The following is a 22,247-nucleotide window of genomic DNA, read 5'->3' as shown; positions in this document are numbered from 1 at the left end:
TGGAGCTCGTTCCTCCCTTGGTGCGCTGGGCACTGGCGACAGTCTGTTTGCTGGCAATGCCCGGTGTGCTGAGGGACAAATGAGTTCCATCAGCCACGGCACCTTGTGGGGCTGAGGCTGATGGAACTCGCTGCTCCATGCTGCATCAGCTGAGGGTCGAGCACAATGGCACTTTTACCCAAAGGTATGTCACAGGTGCCCTGGGAGGAAAGCAATGACAAACCTAGAACTTCCGGGGTGGCGCCACCGGCAATGGCGGACTCCCTCTGAACTGGAGGGACTAGCTCCGCGGAAAATGGGTCTTCTCCGCTACGGCGAAGCGGGGACCCACTTAAAAATCACAGGCGGATGAAGCCTGTGACCATGGGACTCGGCGGGCACCTTTAGCGCCCCCCCAACCCACTAAGGAACCCACTAACGGGCTCCGAAGTGAAGAGGGGGAAGTGGCGCGGTGCTGTGAGTCAACTGCTATTTCCGTGGAGCGAAGCCGCATAGCTGTTGCCGGAGAGCGCTGCCTTTTTCCTGGGACAATTCGGACTTTAAAATAAGCACCCGTGAGTACTTAGACTTTGAACAATTGGACATCAAATAAGGACTTGCAAGTAGAAAAGAATCGGACTTTAAAAAATTACTTGAATTTGGTACGGAACGGGAAGGTCTAAACAGGAAGTCATCCTTCCGTTCTTTTGTAAACAGAATAAAGCAAAGGCAACTTAAACTAGAGCTCAGAAAACCGCTTTTAAAAGATTGGATTTCACCATTTAAAATTGTGGAATCCCCCTTCAACATCAGGAGAAGGGGGGGATCTTTTTGGACTGTTTAAAGTGACTTTAAAGTGAAGTAACTTTCCTCCGTCCTGAGCCTGGAGCGGGCTGTCAGGACTGACTGAAGTTCATTAACCAAAGACAAGTGTTTTTGACAGATGGTTAAAAGAAGAGAAACCTAGTGATTCCACTGTTCCCTTTCGCATGTTAAAGGATTATATATGGACAAAGTATCTTAAAAAAGGAAATTTTGTTGCAAGAATAAATAGAAGTCTTCCCCCTAGGGGGAGTCTGTGAAATTGTAACTGTGAAATTGTAACTAACTCCAGGGAGTCGACAGCTGTTACAGATTACAACCGTGGGAACAAGTATCTGACCTTGTGGGACAATGTATTCAGAAGCCTTGTTGTATGCTCTCTATAAAACAAACGATCTACTGGAACAATTACACGAGAAGGTGAATTGGATGGCGACTTCGACTAGAAATTTTGAACAGGCAGTGGGAAACTTTGAACAGACAGTGGGAAAATATGTGGAGCCCACTCAGGATTTAAATCAGGAGTGTGTCTTGACAGAACAGGAGTTTTTGACATTAAATCAGGAGTGTGTTTTGACAGAACAGGCCCAACAGGAATATGATTTTTTGGATTTGACAAATGAACTTGGAAAAAGCCATATCTGGAAAGGAAAAGTTTGGCTCGGTTTGGAAATGGGGGGCTGGATTGACCCCCCTGTGCTGGGATGTTTGGACTTTTCAAATATGGCAACGGGCTGTGAGATGTTTGGGACTGTGGGGGCTCTCAATTTTGGAGGGCCTTTGAAACATGCCTTTAAATACTACATGGAATTCATTGTTGACCATGGAAAAGGGGCTGATCTGTTGAGAAGGATTAAAAACATTGTCAAGCTGGAGTTACCACGAGCAAGAGAGAAGGGAAAATACAGTTACAAATATGAAGAAGAGCCGCGGAAGGGTCATGGAAGAGACTTGAGGGCCTCGGACATAAGGTTGCCAGGTTAATGGGCTAGACTGACGGGAATAAGGACTGACAAAACCCGGAACCAGGAGGAAGGGACGCTGGATGAAGATTGGATCTGTTTATACCTCTTTTTTCTACTATTAGAACTGTTTTATAAAATTGATGAATGATAGGGAAATGTTGGAATGAAAATACTTGGCTTTAGCAAAGATGTTTAAAGAATTATGAAAGAATATTATGATTATGAGAAGTTGGTAAGGATAAGATTTAAGTTTTAAGTGTTAAGGTTTATTTTATTATAGAAAGATAAGGTCAAGGATTTGCTGGGATAATTAATAACTAGGATACAAAGAAAGGGAGGAGGAGGAGGTCTAAGAAAGAAGGTAATGACAGTTAAGGATTTGAAAATAATGAATTTGTTTTTAAATGTTTTTAAAATTTTGTGATTTTTGCATTCTTCTTTTTTTCTTTTTTCCTGTCATTTTTTTGCTCATTTGGAATTTTTTGTTAAAACTATTTTTATTCTTTGTATTCTCTTCTGCCTCTATTTTTTTTTTTTTTGTAATATTCTGAAAATCTCAATAAATATCTTTAAAAAAAAAAAAAACAATGACAAAACCTAGACGGTATCTTAAAAAGTAGAGACATCACCTTGCCAACAAAGGTCTGTATAGTTAAAGCTCTGGTTTTCCCAGTAGTGAGAGCTGGACCATAAAGAAGGCTGATCGCCGAAGAATTGATGCTTTTGAATTATGGTGCTGGAGGAGACTCTTGAGAGTCCCATGGACTGCAAGGAGATCAAACCTATCCATTCTTAAGGAAATCAGCCCTGAGTGCTCACTGGAAGGACAGATCGTGAAGCTGAGGCTCCAATACTTTGGCCACCTTATGAGAAGAGAAGACTCCCTGGAAAAGACCCTGATGTTGGGAAAGATGGAGGGCACAAGGAGAAGGGGACGGCAGAGGACGAGATGGTTGGATAGTGTCTTTGAAGCTACCAGCATGAGTTTGACCAAACTGCGGGAGGCAGTGGAAGACAGAAGTGCCTGGCATGCTCTGGTCCAGGGGGTCACGAAGAATCGGACACGACTAAACGACTAAACAACAACATATCACAGGTGAAACTGTGACTCAGAAGTGGCGGCGGTTTCACCTGTGATATACTGCCCGGCTGTGCCCCTCAAACCATTACATTGCCCAGGCCTAGTTCTGACCCAAGATGTTGGTTGTCATTGGGCTGATGGTGAGGCTGTACTCCACACAGGCTTGGGGGATTGGTTGATGAGTCCATGCACGGCTTCCTTGGATTGCACTGCTAAAGCTGTATCATCTGCAAACAACATCTCTTCGAAAAGAACCTGCCATACTTTAGTCTTGGCCAGGTTGAACAGACCCCCATCACCCCTTGAATGGAAGTACACACCATCCTCAGTCAAGCTGAAGGCACAAGAGAGTAGGGGTGAGAACACAACCCTGTTCCACACGGCTCCAGAGCAGTCTTTCCCATAGGGCTTAGTGGTCCGTTGTGCCAGGACGCCGGCCTCTCAGGGGCGCCCAGCAAGTCGGGGAGCTGCATGGCTTTGCTGTAGGCTTCCCCTTTCCCCGATCACCCCCCAGCTGCACCCCGTCAACCATATGGCTGTAGGGCATGCACCTTCTCCCCCAAGCCTCTGTGGGGAATGCTCTGTGGGGAATGCCCCCCCCCCATGGCTGGCAGTGTGCAGCTTCACCCCCCCTCCCATCTGTGGTAATTTGGGGGCACTGGGCCAATATTTGCACCCTGACACCACATCTGCTAAAGACAGCCCTGCATGGCTCTTTATAGGGAAGGGGTCTTGAGGATAAACCATCAAACTGGATGGTGCTGCACATGTAAAAAGGACACTGTCATCATGTGGAATTTAGGTGGGCATACTATCATAGTGAGCAGTGTGAACAGTCCTTTTCAGCTGACAAGGTCAAAGGCCGTCGCCAGGTCTATGAAGGAGATGTGCCAGGGCTCTTGGCATTTCTCCTGCAACTGGCACCACGAGAAAATCATGTTGACTCTTCGCTTCTGAGCTGTCAAGCTTGCGACTCGGGATAAAACCTGTCAATGACTGACTGCATTGTCTCCGTGGGATTTTATTGAACACAGAAAAAAAGAAAAATTACAAGTCTCACAATAAATTCAGAATAAGCAAGTTTCAAGTTACAGGTTTATGTTTCTGTATCTCCAGCAAGTCATGTGCACCACTTGTTTTTTTCATTTCTCACAACAGTACTCTCCACTTACCTGCCTACATCTTATCACAAATATCTGGATAACCCGCGTTATAATTTCTTCATGTGAATGTAACATCCCATGCCAACCTTGGTTTGGTTTGGTGTAGTTTTTGTGTGTTTGTTTTATGAAGTTCTGTGATCAAAACAGAACTTGGGTTACATGGATAAAATCTGATAAAATTACGTATTAAAAATTAAAAGAAAGAAATTGTGTTAGCGTACCCAGTGACCACCCCTACCCCCAAGAAGTGCCACTGCATACCCTCCAACATTTCTCCGATAAAAATAGGGATGTCCCATTCCATAATGATAATTTTACTATTTATGCCCCACACATAATAAAACGTTAAACATTTTTTAAAAAACTTCCCTACACAGGATTGCCATCAGACAGCCTTCAGATAACTCCATACCCTCCAACATTTCTTTAATGAAAATAGGGACATCTTAAGGAAAACTGGGACATTCCCCAAAATCAGAAACTGAGATGGCTTCTTTAAATTAGAGATGTCCCTGGGAAACAGAGGCTCTTGTGGAGCCTCTGCCTCTCTTTAGCACACCAGCACATGCAGCAGAAGCTTTCTAATGTGGCCTTGGGGAGTCACAGCAGATGGGACAATGGCTTGCTTCAGTACAAGGCAGCCTCAGAACCAGTTTGCTTCTTTCATCCTCCTGCCCTCCCTGCTCCTCTTGCCCCACTCTGGGCGAATGTGGGCCATTGCAGCTCTGAGCATAAGCACAACACGTGCAGCACCACCCAGCCGCTCCCATTCAGGAAGGACAAGACCACACCTGCCCTGTTCCACCCTGCTGGGGCCAGAGCTGACTCACAGGCCAGCAGCCAAGAGCCATGGCACAATAGGAGACGCAAGCAGAGGAAGAGGATGGCGGTTTGGTTGGGGGCTTGGTTGGCAAGCTGAAAAGAGCTGGGGATCTCTGGCACACGAACACACGCACGTCCGCACACACATCGTGAAAGAAGAGCTTTGCTGGTGCTGATTGGGAAGTGCTACAGCCAGGTGCTGTGGAAGACTCCCAAAATCACAGAAGATAAGCAATACCAATAGCTTTTTAAGAAAGTATTCTTATTATCAAGTGCATACAGTGGTACCTCAGGTTAAATACTTAATTCGTTCCGAAGGTCCGTACTTAACCTGAAACTGTTCTTAACCTGAAGCACCACTTTAGCTAATGGGGCCTCCTGCTGCCGCCGCGCTGCATGAGCACAATTTCTGTTCTCATCCTTAAGCAAAGTTCTTAACCTGAAGCACTATTTCTGGGTTAGCGGAGTCTGTAACTGAAGCGTATGTAACCTGAAGTGTATGTAACCCGAGGTACCACTGTATAAAGAATAAGTAGGTGATTGCAACCACAACCCGTTTTTTTAAAGGTCTCAATGCTGGTGCCTGTAACCTGTAACAGGGGTGAGTGCATTCATTTGTGAAATCCCTGGCTGGTATATCATCACCCATAGAGGAGCCAGGTCACACTGGTTTATGCAGGATTCACTGGGTTCAACTGTAGGACCTTTAGGAGACATCTGAAGGCAGTCCTGTATAAGGAAGTGTTTAATGTTTGATACTTTACTATGTTTTATATATGCTGTAAGCTCTCTGGAGTGGCTGAGGAAATCCAGCCAGATGGGCAGAGTATAAACGACATAATAAAAATAATAATAATACAGTCATGAAACACAGCAATTTACCAAAAGATTACAAGTTAAAGCAGCAATATAATCCAGTTTGAACAACAATAAGAGGCTGGCATTTACCTTTAAAATCAGCTAAAAATTCAGTTCAATTTCAGCAAGGGATGCCAATGGATCTTTAAGAAGAAGTGGAGAGACCCTCCACCCAGGGGTGGCCTGTCATTTACCACCTGAGGCGAAATGGGCATATGCTATCCCATGCCCCCCCAAGGGCATGAAAGGCAAGTGGCTATGCCACACACGAGAATCCCTCCCTCTCGTGTGTTCCTGGCAGCGGCGGAAGCAATGGAGTGAGTGGGGCACCGTCTCTTGTGCTTTTGCCGCCTGAGGTGAGTGCTCCATCCCACCTCATACAGAAATAATAGCAGCTCTGCATCTCAATTCAAGCTTAAGTGATTTTTAATAAGCCGCGTCCAAAGAGGTTCTAACCAGCTTCCCCAAGGAGCCTGGTGCCCTGTAGGTGTCTTGGACCACAACTCCCATGCTAACTGAGCCATATGAACCCGGCCTTGTCCAGGCAGCAGACCCCACTGTACTTAATGCCTGCAGCTCTTTAAACTCCGATGATTTTTCAAGCTTTTGCAGTGTAGCTGGAGGTGGAGAGAGCGGCCTGAATCAGAGTGGGGACATTTCACAGCATTGGCATGGCTCAATGTAAGGTTGCCATATTTCAAAATGTGAAAATCCGGACGCAAAAGTTGTTGGATGAATTGGATGAATTGACCTGCAGACCACATGAAAAAACAAGTCACACACAGGAATGCAGTGTGTGTGTGTGTGTGTGTGTGTGTGTGTGTGTGTGTTCCATTCAGATTTTTCTAAGTCAGTTCTTTTATGAAGCTCAGATCTCAGCCCCCATCTGCAGGTGGTGAAGGGAAGGAGCAGCCACACGTGTCAGCCAGCAAACTCCTTGCAAACAAGGAGTGGGAGCTGGGCTGAGTAAGCAATGGCTGGGAAGCCAGTAGTGCTTCAGCACAAGCCAAGTGTAGAACTGGGTGAGGCTCCTCCACCCACTCCAGCCTGGGCGAGGTGGCAGTAGCGGGAGCTCGTGGCACAGGCAGGTGACAGGCTGGCCCACTTTAGGGTACAGAGTGGGAGAGCAGCTTGGGAAAGGTGAGGTCAGTGAGTGAGCATGGATACCAGACCATAGCTGTTTCCCCTTTTTTAAGGGAAATTCCCTTATTCCGAATAGGATTCCTTGCAAGAAAAGGGAAAAGTTGACAGCTATGTACCAGACTCTGCCCAGCATGTTGTCAGAAAGGAGGAGGCAGGGAGGGTGTGAAAGGGGGCAGCCATAGCCGGGTCCTTTGACCAGGGCCCACACTGCATGTTTTATGGCACATTAGCGGCAATTCTGATGCTCGTCCAGCCTGCAGGGTCAGGAACATTGGAGGCGCACCATGTTTATTCAGTGGGCCTGAAACTTACTGGCATTCCTCTGCACGTCCCTTCTCTAGGGTCTCATCCACACCTTAAAGCACTCTTCTATAACTTTAACCATCATGGCTTCCCTTAATACAGATGTTAAAGTAAGATTATTTGCCCCAAAGGGCATCACATTTACATTTTTTTACATTGAATTGCATTTGTCATTTTACTGCCTGTTCACCCACTTTGGAGAGATCCCCTTGGCACTCCTCACATTCCTTTCTATTTGAGCCACCCTGAACAATCAACAAACCTATCAACAAACTTGGTCGCCTCACCACTGACCCATGACACTCTATTGTTCCATGGAGGACTCCCTGGAGAGTCCTTCCATTGGGTGAACTCTCCTACTCTGTTTTCTGTTTCCTAACTGGTTACTGATCCACAAGAGGACCTCTCCCCTTATTCTATGACTGCTAAGCTTACTCAGCAGGACTCTGGTGAGGGACTTCATCTGAGCACGGTCAGAAAGAGGAATATTTGGCTACATCTAACCTCCATGAATTGGGACGCGGGTGGCACTGTGGGTTAAACCACAGAGCCTAGGACTTGCCGATCAGAAGGTTGGCGGTTCAAATCCCCATGACGGGGTGAGCTCCTGTTGCTCGGTCCCTGCTCCTGCCAACCTAGCAGTTCGAAAGCACGTCAAAGTGCAAGTAGATAAATAGGTAGCGCTCCAGCGGGAAGGTAAACGGCGTTTCCGTACTCTGCTCTGGTTCACCAGAAGCGGCTTAGTCATGCTGGCCACATGACCTGGAAGCTGTACGCCGGCTCCCTCGGCCAATAAAGTGAGATGAGCGCTGCAACCCCAGAGTCGGTCACGACTGGACCTAATGGTCAGGGGTCCCTTTACCCTTTGCCTTTAACCTCCATGATCTCATTCAGCAGGGCTCCTCTTATGTTCTTACAGCCCGTTTGTTCGCCCTTTTCCTAGATAGCCCGTGTTTCTATGTGTGGAATGAAGACAGTCATCTAAGGGGAAACTTGAATTCTCTGCTTCCTGGACTCCAGACAAGAGCCTCGTCTCTTTGACATTGACTGCCCAGCAAAGCCCTTTCCAAATCTCTCCAAATTCAGTTCTCTCTCACTGGCTGGGGTGGCAACAGGCTGTACTGCACTCAGCAGGCCTCCGGTGCTACAGTCACATCTCTGACCTACTGAGCTGCATTTTGCTATGTGCATTAATCCAGCGTCTCCCCTGGTTCCTGTCCCAGGCCTTGGGCATTAATAAGTCTGTTGTTTCCAGGCAATATATGCCCATTAATTTCAGCCAGGAGCTGTTAATGCAGCCTTTCTAAGCAGGAGGGAGGAGGCTGTCTATGAAAAGAGCAAGCTTGTTGTAATTTTGTTTTGTGTTTTTAATTTGTTTTTATTGCATTTTCCATTTTTCTATTTGCATATCATACATTACCGTCAAGTATTCTTTCCATATAGACTTCCCAGCCTAGCCTTCCATGGCATTCATAATCTACCTAGCACTGCTGCATATCCATATATTAATCAACCCTACTTTTTCCTTTCTAGTCCTTCTTTGTATTTAACAAAGAGAATTACCACTACTTGTAGCTTCGCTTTAGTATCAATTTTTCTTAAGTGCTTCCCAAAGGTATCCCATTCCATCCTGATACCTTATTTTGGCTGCCATGCTCACGAGTTTGCCCTATTCTGTCAATTTATACAGCCATTGTTGATTTGTTGGTATTTCTTTTTCTTTCCGACTTTTGGCATAAAGTATTCTGGCCCAGCTGGTTGCAATTTTGGAACCTGCTTGGCGTGGGAGCCCCTCCAGGCACTGGTGATTCTGGGAAGTGTGGCAGGGGGAGGTGCTCTGGGCTGGCAAGGTGCCCATGTGTGGTTGGACAGGTAAGGCAGTCTCCACCAGACAGGGACAGGAGACAGCTGTGTGCTCCACAGTGCCGTGATGTGCATCCATTTGCATGCATGTGTATTAGCGGCAAAGCACCTCCACCCACAAACCCCATAAGCCAGAGAGATTTAATTGCAGAGACCTGGGAAACTATAACTGGCACAGACAAAATAGTACGTAACTGAACACCCCCAAAAGTAGGGTCAGTGATTATTAGTGCTGGAAACTAGAAAATTAGAGCTGTCCTAAGTAACAGCAAAGGGACGCGGGTGGCGCTGTGGGTTAAACCACAGAGCCTAGGACTTGCTGATCAGAAGGTCGGCGGTTCGAATCCCCGCAACAGGGTGAGCTCCCGTTGCTCAGTCCCAGCTCCTGCCAACCTAGCAGTTTGGAAGCACGTCAAAGTGCAAGTAGATAAATAGGTACCGCTCCGGAGGGAAGGTAAATGGCATTTCCATGCGCTGCTCTGGTTGGCCAAAAGCAGCTTAGTCATGCTGGCCACATGATCCAGAAGCTGTATGCCGGCTCCCTCGGCCAATAAAGTGAGATGAGCGCCGCAACCCCAGAATCGTCCGCGACTGGACCTAATGGTCAGGGGTCCCTATACCTTTTAAGTAACAGCAAGTACTGCATCCTGTATACCAGTGTTTCAAGGACACGGGGCAAATGGTAACTGCAGCCATTGGGGGTGGGGAGGGAATTTAATAACATTGCAAAAGTAGCAAGCCAATGCCAGATGATAAAATCCAACCAACAAAAAACACACAAATGCGAAACCCACTACACTACCTGTTAGAATGGAAAAAGTCCTTGTCTGGCACTGAAATGAAATCAGGGTAGGCAACAGACAAGCATGCCTTTGGAGAGCATTCTAGATATGAGGAGTCACCACTGGGAAAGCCACCTTCTTTCTGTTCACCTCCTGTCTGACTTCTGCTGTTGAGAAGATGTGTTGGAAGTTCAACAGCAGTGATCATTCCTTTACTAACCTAAGGGTTAATTCTGTTGACTGTTAGTCAGCCAACCAAGAGGTGGTGGTGGAGTTGTTGCCTAGCAAAAAATCAGAATGAATGATCCTTGCTTGCTACCCTGACTGAGGTGTTAACTACTGGATGTGCAGTTCTGAAGGAGTTTTCCCCTGTGTGTGTTGTTGAATACATTTCTGCCAGGAGCAGGATTTCAACCCTGTGAAATAAACCCTGTTTATTTCTCCTTGGACTGTTGGGATTGGGCAAGGCTTTCCTGAAACCTGCCTGTGGATATGCCAAAGACTGCTTTGACCTTTGGGGGAGTCACACCATTGGTTCCTCTAGCTCAGTATTGTCTGCACTGACTGGCAGTGACTTTCCAGGGTTTCAGGAACAGGCACATCCCCAGCCTCACCTAGAGATACTGGGAAGTGAGCCTGGGATCTTCTGCCTGGGCCTTTCCCCAGCTATGAGGAACCCTGGAAGATCTCTTCTATGGAGCCAGGCCATTAGTCCACAAAGATCACTATCATCATAGACACTGGCAGTCACTCGCTGGCATTTCAGGCAGGGATCCTCCCCGGCCCGACCTGGAGATGCCAGGCTTTGGAGCTGAGGCCTTCTGATCAATGCACAGCCCTTTTCCATTTCGCTTGATTTAGGAATAAACCTGGCTGCCAGCTCCACAATCAAGCAATTTAAAGCCTGCTGAGCATCCTTTTCTTTTTAACCACTCTAGGAATACAGGTCCATCGGTCCATCTAGTTTAGTACTGTCACTGGCTCTCCAGGGTTTCAGGCTGGATGCCTTCCCAGCCATAGCTGGGAATGCCAGGAATCAGACCTGAGGCCTTCTGCCAGGCCGGGGCTCTAGCCCTGAGCTGTGGCGCTTCCTCTTGAGCCACCTTGGTTAGGAGTATGGTGGGATGGTACACTAATGTCTTGGGGTTGGAACCACATCTCTTGGGGGAGGCAGCAGTTAATTCAGAGGCCTGAGGTCCCCTCTTCAAAAGCACCAAGGAGAAGGGTAACATCAGACTCATTCTGAAAGCAGATAGCCTAGTAAAGATCATGGATGCATGTGCATATGAGAACACATGTGGAGAGAAACGGCACTGGGGGGGGGGGAGGTATAGGGAAGGCTACACCAACCTGGTACCCTCCAGATGCCAGTTGGCAAAGGCTGGTCTAGGCTCTTGGGCATTCCTGGGCCCCTCATTCCTGGGCCAAACATTCCAGCTTTTTTTCGCACAGCGTCAACCAGCCTGGCATCCTCCAGATGTTTTGGCTAGCCTGCCATGGGTCATGCTGGCTGGAGCTGATGGAAGTTTTAGCCCAAAGCCTCTATACTACTGTGATTCTGACTCCGTGTGATTCTGTAAGAGGCACCAGGTTGGCAAAGGCTGGTCTAGTGCTGCTGCATGGCGCCCACCGGATGAATCTTCCCGCTGCCCCACACCAGTTGCTAAGCAATGGGATTAAATGCTGCTAAGTCCTGCTGCCTCAGTCCCCACTGATCCTGTCAAGGCCAGCTAAAATTCTCCCACAGAGCCCAAAAGGATTAAGGAGCTGAACTCTTCCACCTCCTTCCTGTAGCCCAGGCGCCAGCAACACTCACAGGCTAAGCAGGATCAGGCAACACGGTTTGGCAGGGAGGCTAATATAGAGGCACAAATCCAGCAGAGGGGGCAAAGGGTCGCAGAGGTGTAGCTAACAAGGCCCCTTCTTTCGCCAGCCCTTGGCACATAGGCTGTGGCACTCTTACTCCGTGGAACCTGCTGCCACGAGAGGTGGTGACTTTGGCCAGGAGCTTAGATAAAGCCAGTGTGGTACAGTGGTTAGAGTGTCGGGCTGGGACCTGGGAGACCAGGGTTCAAATCCCAGTACATGTGACCTTGGGCCAGTCACTACCTCTCAGCCTGACCTACCTCACAGGGTTGTTGTAGGGGGTTAAACAAGGACCAGGAGAACTATGTACATCACCCTGAGCTTCTTGGAGGAAAGGTGGAATACAAAAGTGATAAGTAAAATTAATAATAAATAGTGTCAGAGGTCTATCAATAAGTACATTAGTCATGACAACGAAATGGAACCTCCAGCATCAAAGGCAATCAGTCTCTGAATACCAGTTGCTGAAGAGCTAGCAGGTGTGTCTGGGGGTTGCTGTCATGCTGTGCTTGAGGGCTTCCTGGGTGCATCTGGTCAGCCACTGTGGCAAACAGGCTTAGGGCTCATCCACACCTTTGCTCTGTGCTTTCCTTGCACAGGTCTGGGTTTTCTTGGTTTAACTTTGAGCGGTTTTATTTTGTCCGGTGCTTTCCCTGAGAAAACCCGCAATTTACCACTGAATCAGAGCAATGACAATCCGAGGAAAACCTGATTACCATTTGCTTTGATTCAGCAGAAAAACACAGTTTTTCTTGGGGAAAGCACCAAGACAAACAACAACAGCCCACTCAGACACAGACCTGGAAAGCCCAGACCTGTGCCTGGAAACACAACACAAAATGGCGTGTGGATGAGCCTTGAATGGGCCTGTGGGCTGCTCCAGCAGGGCTCGTCTGATGTTCTAAAAACATGAGTTATATCCCAGAAATGGAGTTTTCTTCAGGGTTGTTAACACACATGTATTCTGCAGAGCCAGACCAAGATATTTTGCTGCCTGAGGCAAAGGATACAACACCCTATTCCCCCTGCAGATTCCAGCAGTTGACTCTTACTTCTACACTGCACATCATTCAGCTGTTCTGAATTGAGACATCATGGATTCACAGAAGCTGCCCTGGCTTTTGTTTGACCTCTGTGATGTCCCGCTTCTGCCACCTCACCTTCTCTGGGTCAGCTATGGCAGCCTCCACCAAAGGCTCCACCGCCATTGAGAAGGCTTCACCGAGAAGGCTTCACGCTAGGCCACAAGAAGGCTAAGGCCTAGCCACAGCAGTGCAGAGAAAATCCATGGAAGTAAGCCTGTGGTGGGGTGGGGCGTGACAATTGGGCGGATGGGGAGGAGAGAGAGTGCCAGATGTCCTGCTTTCCCATCCCAGAAAGTTGGACAGTATGAACTGGCAACAGCAGAACAGCCTCCTCCCCTGGAACTCAGGGGGCATAGAGGACGAAGTGGCACACCCTTAGTCCGTCATGACACTGGAACCAGGAACATCGGATGAAGCTGAATGTTGGAAGAGTCAGGAGAGACGAAAGCAAATACTTCTCTACACAGCACCCTCCCTCAGGAGGCGGTGATGGCCACTAACTTGGATGGCTTTAAAAGAGCATTGGACAAATTAATGGAGACGAAGGCTACCAATGGCTACTAAAGTGCTCAAATTCTGCTTGCAGGTTTCCCATGGGCATCTGGTTGGCCACTGTGAGACAGGATGCTGGACTAGAGGGGCTGCTGGTCTGGTGCGGCAGGTCCTTTCCTTATGTCATTCTGTTGTCCCTTTCCTCCCTCCACAGCACCTGAAGGGACTGCCTCCCTCTGCCAGCCCTGGAATTCTGTCACTTAGTGGAAGTTGTGTTAAGAGAAGGTGTGAATGTGAGAATGGACTGGCACAGATGTGGCTCCAGGGCAAAGCTATACTCTCCGTTCACATCTGCCTCCAGATGCAGTGCTTTCCTTGCCAATTTGGACAGCAGGGAGGAGGAGAATCCCTCAGTATGAAAGGCAGTGGCGGAGGAAGGGGGTGCGCTGGGGGCGGCCCACCCCGGGTGTCATCCCTGAGGCGCGTGATACTTGGTGTGCCACCTGCCCGTGACTCCAAGCATACCCCAGTCGTCGGGGGAAGGAGGCAGCTGCATCCCCCTCCTCCCAATGGCTTAAGGTACGCTTGGAGTTACGGGCAGGCGGTGCGCCAAATATCCACCATTGGAGGCTCTGCCTCCATGCGCGGCTTGCTCCACCTCTGGCTGCAGGGCACGTGTGCCACTCCAGGCACCCAAGCAGCTATCCCACATCTGGGAGGGCACCCTCCGTGCCCCTCAGGAGTGCATCCGCCCTGGGCTCCACCGCTGATGAAAGGCCCCACCTCACAGTCTGTGGCTAGCTAGACGGGGCATATATTCATGGGAAACAGCTCAATAAGACTCCAGTGTACACTGTTCCACAGAAAACGACAATGAGTGCTCCACATTCCCAACTGTTTCCCCAAAAGGCCATTTCCTATCCCACACACTCATTTTTTGGGGTGTGTGCACATGTGATCCCAAAAAACTGGTGATCCCATAAAACTGGAAGGTTTGATCCAGCAGCCGTGGCAGGAGAGAAACCTGTCTGGGGGAATCTGGAAGGAAACCAGTTCTCCTGCCCCGATGGCACATGGCAACCAGCCACGTGCAGGCAGAAGAGGGAGAGAGAGAGAGAGGCCTGCGTTGGTGGAGGGAGTTATCCAAAATGGCCCTGGGCACTTTCCCAGGTGGCAGCAGGGAAAAGTGAATCTGCTTAAGAGGGGGCGGAAATTGGTGTGACAGGAAAGAGCAGGGAAGTGGCTCTGGGTGGAAGCAACAAGGCCTTTCACCTCCACGAGGAAAGGGCAAGAGTGAAGCAGCAGCTGCGACAGGCCCAGCAAAAGAGGCTCCTTGGCCAGTTGGCCTGTTCAGCACAGGAGCCTCAGGCAGCAAGGAGAGGCTGGCCTTTCTGCTCCCCTCTTCCCGTCACGCTCACACAAGGCCTGTAGAAGAGGGCACCCCCAGCTCTGCCAACAGACAGTCCAAACGGCAGTTTCTCTAGGGTGCCTGACAGGAAAGAAGGCCAGGCCGCTCTTGTGCCCTTAACAGAAGTTTGATGTGCATAAAACAGCAAGGGAGACTCTTTTCTTAGCCAAGGGAGAGTCATTGGCTTGCTCACTGCATTTATAAAACTCCAAGGAATTCAAGGCACTGCACATGGGTCTATTCCCTCTGTTTTATTGTCACAACAACCTCTTGAGGTAGGTTGTGGCAACAAATAGTGACTGGTCCAAAACATCTGCAGGGCACCAAGTTGGCAAAGGCTGCCTCAGACCACACACGGGGACCAACACTTCATATACACTATCGTAGAATCATAGACTTGTGGAGATGGAAGGGACCTCAAGGATCACTTGGTGTAGTCCAACTCCCTGCACTGCATCCATGACAGGTGGCCAACCAATCTCTGCTCCAAGGAAGGAGAGTCTGCTATCTCCCAAGGGAGTCTGTTCCACTGTCGAACAACTCTTACTGTCCAAAGGTTTTTCCTGATGTTAGTCAGAATCTCCTTTCTTGTAACTTGAAGCCATTGGTTCGAGTTCTATGCTCCAGAGCAGGAGAAAACAAGTATGCTCCATCTTCCATGTGACAGCCCTTAAGATATCTGAAGATGGCTCTCAGATCTCCTCTCAGTCTCCTCTTCTCCAGGCTAAACATACCCAGCTCCTTCAACCTTTCCTCATAAGACTTGGTTTCCAGACCCTTGATCATCTTGTAACCCTCCTCTGCACACGTCCCAACTTGTCAACATGCTTCTTAAATGATGGTGCCCAGAATTGGACACAATATTCCAGATGTGGTCTGATCAAGGCAGAATAGAGTGGGACTATTACCTCCCTTGATCTGGACACTAGACTTCTGTTGATGCAGCCTAGAATAGCATTAGCTTTTTTTGCTGCTGCATCACATTGTTGACTCATGTTAAGCTTGTGGTCCACCAAGACCCCGTGATCCTTTTCACATGTACTGCTAGTAAGCCAGGTGTCCCCCATCCTATATTTGTGCACCTGGTTCTTCCTGCCTAAGTGCAGAACCTTACATTTGTCCCTATTGAATTTCATTTTATTAGCTTATGTCCAGTTCTCCAATCTTAAGGTCATTTTGAATTCTGATTCTTGCAATCTATCCCTCCCAGTTTGGAATCACCTGCAAATTTGATTAGCATCCCCTCAATTCCTTCATTCAGCTTGTTTATAAGGACATCTTGCAACAGCCCTGTAAGGTAGGCTAGTGTTGTATCCATATATTAGAGAGGAGCTTGTCAAAGGAGGGTGGCATTTCCTGTCTCTCCACTACCCTAACTCCAATAATATCATTTTCTGTTTGGGGACTGCTCCCCAAAACTCCATGGAAGCAAATATGCGGCTTAGCTTTTTCCATGCAATGTTTAAGATACCTTTTAAGACCTGGGTGTCAGCCAGGATCAGCCCAGCCCAGCCTTTGGTCTGTCTTCATGAACTTCCTATCTACCTTCCACCCAGGCTGAGGTCTGGGGTGTGTCACAGGGTTTCATGGTCTCCTGCTGCTGGTAATTACACAGCAGAGCAAGGCTTGTTTTCTTGATCACTGTCAAGTTAAAAGGCTGCCATTATTTCCCAATACTCAATATTCAGTACTTTATTATTATTTTAAAGAAAGCATGACCTTCTTTCTCTCCCCTGCAGAACTAGTTACACCTAAACCAGGAAACAATTTTCTTTGTTGTTCAGCTCTGAATATTTTCCCACGCCGCCTGTCTGGTGTGGCAGAGACAGGAGTTTTGCCTTTGAAAACCCGGAAAAATTCATTTCCCTACTAGGCACCTTACAATTCCAAGCAAGTATGGCCTTTCCAGCCCAATGGGACTTTACAGCTTGGCAAATGTGTTTGCAGCAAAAGGCTAGTGGATGATAAATATTCAGGTGCTCCAGCGCAATGGGGGCTCCCCCAGGACTCTCTGCAAACGTCCATCAACTGAAGTCCTGTGTTCCGAGTCCTTTCAACACACAATTTAAGGCTTGCATTCATTCCACAATTGTTGTATTGGTCTTCCCTTTTGTTTTATGGAGGTGCCATATTTTCTGAGCACACAAAGTGCATCATTTTGTAATTATTATTTTTTTAATACAAAAACCCACGGCAAGGGTGGGTGATCAAGAGTGGGTGATGTTTAGCCCTGGGCAGAGTCTTCTAAAAATCTAGATTTTATTGGCTGATTGGGACTCCAAGACTGACAGAACATGGTTGAATATTGGTCAAAGAAGAAGATATTGGCCGGTTAGCAACCCTAAGAAATGCAGTACCCTCCCTGCATTTCTCCATAACTCTTCCATCACTACAGGTAACTGATGCATTTTCCTTTTTGTATTCATTAGGGCGTCACCTGATTAAAACATTTGTTTACAGTCCTACACTTATATCAATGAATTGGTGTACAGTGGTGCCCCGCAAGACGAATGCCTCGCAAGACGAAAAACCCGCTAGACGAAAGGGTTTTCCGTTTTTCGATGCGCTTCGCAAGACGAATTTCCCTATGGGCTTGCTTCGCAAAACGAAAAAGTCTTGCGAGTCTTGCGATTTTTTTTCGCTTCCCTCCCCTTTTCTAAGCCGCTAAGCCGCTAATAGCCTTTTAGCCGCTAAGCCCCTAAGCCTTTAATAGCCGCTAAACCGCTAATATAGCACTAATCCGCTAAGCCGCTAATAGGGTTGCTTCACAAGACGAAAAAACCGCTAGACGAAGAGACTCGCGGAACGGATTAATTTCGTCTTGCAAGGCACCACTGTATTAAATTTCAATAAATCTCTGTGTTACCAAACTTTCCCAGTATAGGTATCTTTTTGGAGACACCAGAGGACATGTGAGAATGTACAATTTGATTTATTTTGATTTCAACAAAATTTACATACCACTTGATTGTAACAAGAAATGTTTTAGCAGATGCTGGAAAGAGTACATTTCATGACTGCGTGTGTGGAAAGTCCCAGCCCAGCCAAATATAGCTCCTCCTTCTTGCTTGTGGCTTCTTGGAGAACTGGTTTGTCTATTCTCACCTAAACTGACTGCCTCTCATTCACTTCCTCCAACCTCTGTCTGAAGAGCTGGCTTTGGCAACCTTGACACAGAGAAGTTAGATCAAAGGCCCTGCTGCAGTTCAGAACAAGGCCTATTGGGGGCTGGCCTTGGATCAGAAGAGGAAAACTCTCCCCGCCCCCATCCTGTCTTGTCCAAACTACTCCTGCTTCCAGTTTGTGCAACTTGAGCTTTCTGATGGGTGAAGCGTTTTCTAGCATGAATATGCACTTATGAGAAAAGCTTCACCTACTGACATTCTGTCTGCCAGTCTCCTTGGTACTTGTGTTGCGTGTGACCTCTTGTTTATTTTTATGTGGAATATCCCATTGGATTATTCCATTGGGTCAGATATATACCCACCTCTCACACTGCTGCCTGAGACAACCCCAAATCCACCTTAATTTCACTTTTCCTCATCACAGAGTTGTCTCTGATCCAATGCAAAAGATTCCAGTTTCTCTGTAATGTGGGGTCTCCTTCTAAACTGATGACTCTCAATCCTGCATACTGAGATATTTAGGGTGGTTATTTCATTCCTTCCCTCAAATGATGCCAGTATGTTTCATATAGCTATTTATCTATATCCCTCTACATCAGGGATGGGAAACTGTCTAGAACAGAACCAGGCTCTTGGTCCATTGAGGCCAGTGTTGCCTGTTCTGGCTGGCAGCAATTCTCCAGGGTAAGATCCTTTTGACTGAAGCTGCTAGGACCTAAGCCCAGGATCTCCTGCATGGCAAGCAGATTACCCCTCCCCACCAAGGCCCATCTGCCCTGTGCAGTCATGGTAGTTTGTTAAGGGTGCCGACAATTGTTAGGAGACCTATTCCACTCACAGAGCTACAATCTGTAGAGCGGCTTAACTGTCAATCTCTTTATCTGCAAGTTGTGGTTCTGTGAGGGAAGCAGGGGTCTCCTAACAACTCTCAGCACCTTAGCGAAATACAGTTCCCAGGATTCTTTGGGTAAAGCTATAACTGTTTAAAGTGCCTTGATACTGCTTTAAATGTATAGTGCAGATGAGGCCCAGGACCAAACCACACATTCAACGTTGCATAGACAAGATTGCACCACTGCACATTAATTAATCTGTAGTCGTTATGTCCTGGTTTCATTTTAGCATTTTTTGTTGGGCTTTTACTGCCAAGTGTTTGTTTGTTTGGTTGGTTGGTCGCATTTATATTCCAGCTGGGAGGAAAAGTCTCACTGGCACAGGCCCTGGTGTCATCTTTGGCTGCCGCCCTTGCTGTTTTCTTCCCCCCACCCCCCGGGTATGTGTGCCCAGGAGTTACTGTTACTTTGAGTATTTGTAGGAGAATGGTGGCCTGTTGCTCATTCATTCCAATCAACCCAGCAGCCAAATGAACAGCTATGGGGCAATGTGGTGCTGGGTGGTTAGGGAGTAGGACTAGGAGTGGGGAGACCCGGTTCAAGTCCTCTCTCAGCCATGAAGCTCACTTGGTGCTCTTGAGCAAGTCATCCTCTTTCAGCTAATGAAGCCCTCCCCAACAATGGCGGATCTAGAGTGTGATCAGTTTGGACGCACCGGGTGCAGAGCATCTGGGCGCCACAGCAGGCGCCGCAACTGTGACATCCAATGGAGAGCGAGAGGCGGAGGGTGCTAGATTTTGGCACTGCACAAGGCACCACTGAAATTTGAGGTGCCAATATCTGCCACTGTCACCAGTGTGGTGCCTCCAGATGTTTCTTTGGGCTCAGTTTGAATCAGTGCTCTCTACCAGCTTTGAATGCCAGGTTCCAGCTCAAGACAAGATGAAGTACGTAAGCAGAATGTTGTTTCCTTCACTCCCAGTTAAAGCCCAGGCAGTGCCCAGAAAGCACGGCGCAGCTCCCAATCCTGCTCCCTTTCTAGACACAGACCCTGGCTGACACAAGGGTTAGCCTTCCAGTGGCCAAAGTGGCTGTGTCTTCCTTGATTATAATCCCTATTCATCTCTTTTGATATGGACTTGGGCTTGACTCAGGGCATTTAAGCACATCATATTTTTTGAGAGGACAACCAGCATGGTGTAGTGATTCGAGAACATTACACTAAGACCAGGAAGACCAGGGTTCACTGGCTCACTGGGTCACCTTGAGGCCAGTTACTGCCTCTTAGCCCAACCTACTGCGCAGTGTTGTTGTGAAGATTACAGTAAATGAGGAGGGGGAGAAACATGTATGCCCCCTTGAGCTACTAGGAGAAAAAAGGTGGGATATAAACGCAGTAAATAAATTAAAAATTAAGTGTACACTTAAAAAAACCAAACATACATATTCAAAATATGAATATGACTGCTTGCAAACATGGGCATTAGCCTATAGGTCTACTCGTTGGGAGAGCTGATAACAGGCTGCCCACTTGGCCACACACGATTTCCACATTGAATGTGACACAGGGCACAGCCTCATGCTTTCATAAGCTGAGGTCAACATCAGGTGCCTTGAAAGTGGAGGAAAAGCCCACACATTTTCAAAACCTCCCTGGTAGACAGGAGGACCCACACAGTGCGTAGCCTTCCTGTTTCCATCACCTCATGGCTTACTGAACTGTGGAAGGTAATGTTTGTTGCTTCCTTTTCTGAGTGCAAGACAACCCTGCCACTCCTGCTCTCGCCCCCTCCAAATCATCCAAGTCTTTGGCAACCCCCTCAAATGTCAGTCCCCCCCCCCACCTACCCAAATTCAAAGGCGGAAGTGAGATAAGCACCCACCCTTTGCTAGAGAACAGGTGGGCAACAGTTTACCATTACTGGATGCCAGGAGAGAACCATACACAAATTAAAGGCTTCTGGAGAACCCACAATAGAGGAAGTGGCCTGCCGGATCTCTTTACGAATGGCTGCTTGGGCTTTGCTTCCTTGCAGTCAGATGGGTTGGGTGGGAGGCAACTCTGTTGGCCATTTGAGCATTCCCACTGAAGCAAAAACTGCCCATCCCTAGGAAAGATAGCATTTTTGTGCCTCTGTAGGAGTCCCTGGCAATGCTCAGAAGCCAGCCATTCATCAGGAAATGCAAGGAGTGTTTATTCCTTTATTGTAAATGGAGTCTTACACCGCAAGCCTTTTTACGTCTACTCAGAAAAAAGTCCCACTGTATTCAATGGAGCTTACTCCCAGGTAACTGGGTCAAGATTGTACAGCCTTACACTGCAATCCAAAGCATTTTGACTCAGAAGTAAGTCCCACTGAGTTCAATAGGATTTACTCTCTGGTACGTTCCTGATCATGCTCACCGATTGATTGATTGATTGATTGATTGATTGATTGATTTCCCACCTTTCTCCCTGACAGGGGCTCAAGACAGATTACCACTAACATTTTATTTCATTCCATTTATCTGTGTGGTCTTGTACAGAATCCTTTCTCTTGCAGATTTTTTTATTACAACCCTGTGAGGTAGGTGAGGCAGAGAGCTTGCCATTGCCTCAAGGTGAGCAATGTATCTGTGTATATAATGTCTGTGTGTGTGGCGAGATTAAATGCGGGAGAAGCCTCCTGATGGAGAAGAGGACGCCCCTATTTTCATCGGAGAAATGTTGAAGGGTATGCTCTAAGAGAGCCTAGGCCAGCCAGGTGCCCTCAACTGTATTGGACTAATTGTGTTCTTACTGCCACTTTCATTGGCTGAGTACTGTATTTTTCGCCCCATAGGACGCACCGCCCCATAGGACGCACCTAGTTTTTTTGGGGGGGGAATAAAAGGGAAAAAAATTATTTCCCCCCCAGGCGCGGGGGAAGCCTGAGCTTCCCCCGACCCCAGCCCCCAGAACAGGCTGCCGCCCCAAGCCTTGCGCGCCCGGCAGGACCTCCTACAGGGCGCAAGAGGCTTGCCGACATCTGCCAGAAGCACGGGGCGGGCTCCGCAGCTGGCCCCCTGCTTCTGGCTGCAGGCTGCCGCCCCAAGCCTTGCTCGCCCGCCAGGCGCGCGAGGCTTATGGACATCTGCCCGAAGCAGGGTCGGTGCGCACCGACGCCTCTCGCTCTCCAGGCTTCAGCAAAAGCCTGCATTCGCCCCATAGGACGCACACACATTTCCCCTTCATTTTTGGAGGGGGAAAAGTGCGTCCTATAGGGCGAAAAATATTGTATATGAAGTAGGCCTTAGGTTCTAGGAAGAAAAGTACAAGGTTTGATGCAGGCTCGTTGAGCATATGAGGTAGTAGGTTGAAAACCTCCTTTTACCGAGGACCATTGTGTTTCCATTTTGAAGCAAGATTTTGTTACTTATGACTAAGTCTAGCAACATACAAATGAACTTTGTCACACAGGTGTAGAGAAATGTATTTAAACCACTTTGAGTGCCCTTGTTAGGACCAAAGAGAGTTCTAAATAAACACCCTCTCCTTGACACTATGACTACAGGATTCTCAAGACATGTGAATGCCCTGTTGTTTAACCTGTATAGGTTTCAAGGTGAGCTAGGCTATGCTCCACAAACTCTTCACACACAAAGTGGTGCTGACAGAAGTTTACAGAATCCGAAGGA

The sequence above is a fragment of the Podarcis pityusensis genome (assembly GCF_964106645.2).
Source record: "Podarcis pityusensis genome assembly, chromosome: 8".
NCBI lineage: Eukaryota > Metazoa > Chordata > Lepidosauria > Squamata > Lacertidae > Podarcis > Podarcis pityusensis.
The sequence above is the reverse complement of the archived record's forward strand: the minus strand, read 5'-3'. Positions refer to the sequence as shown.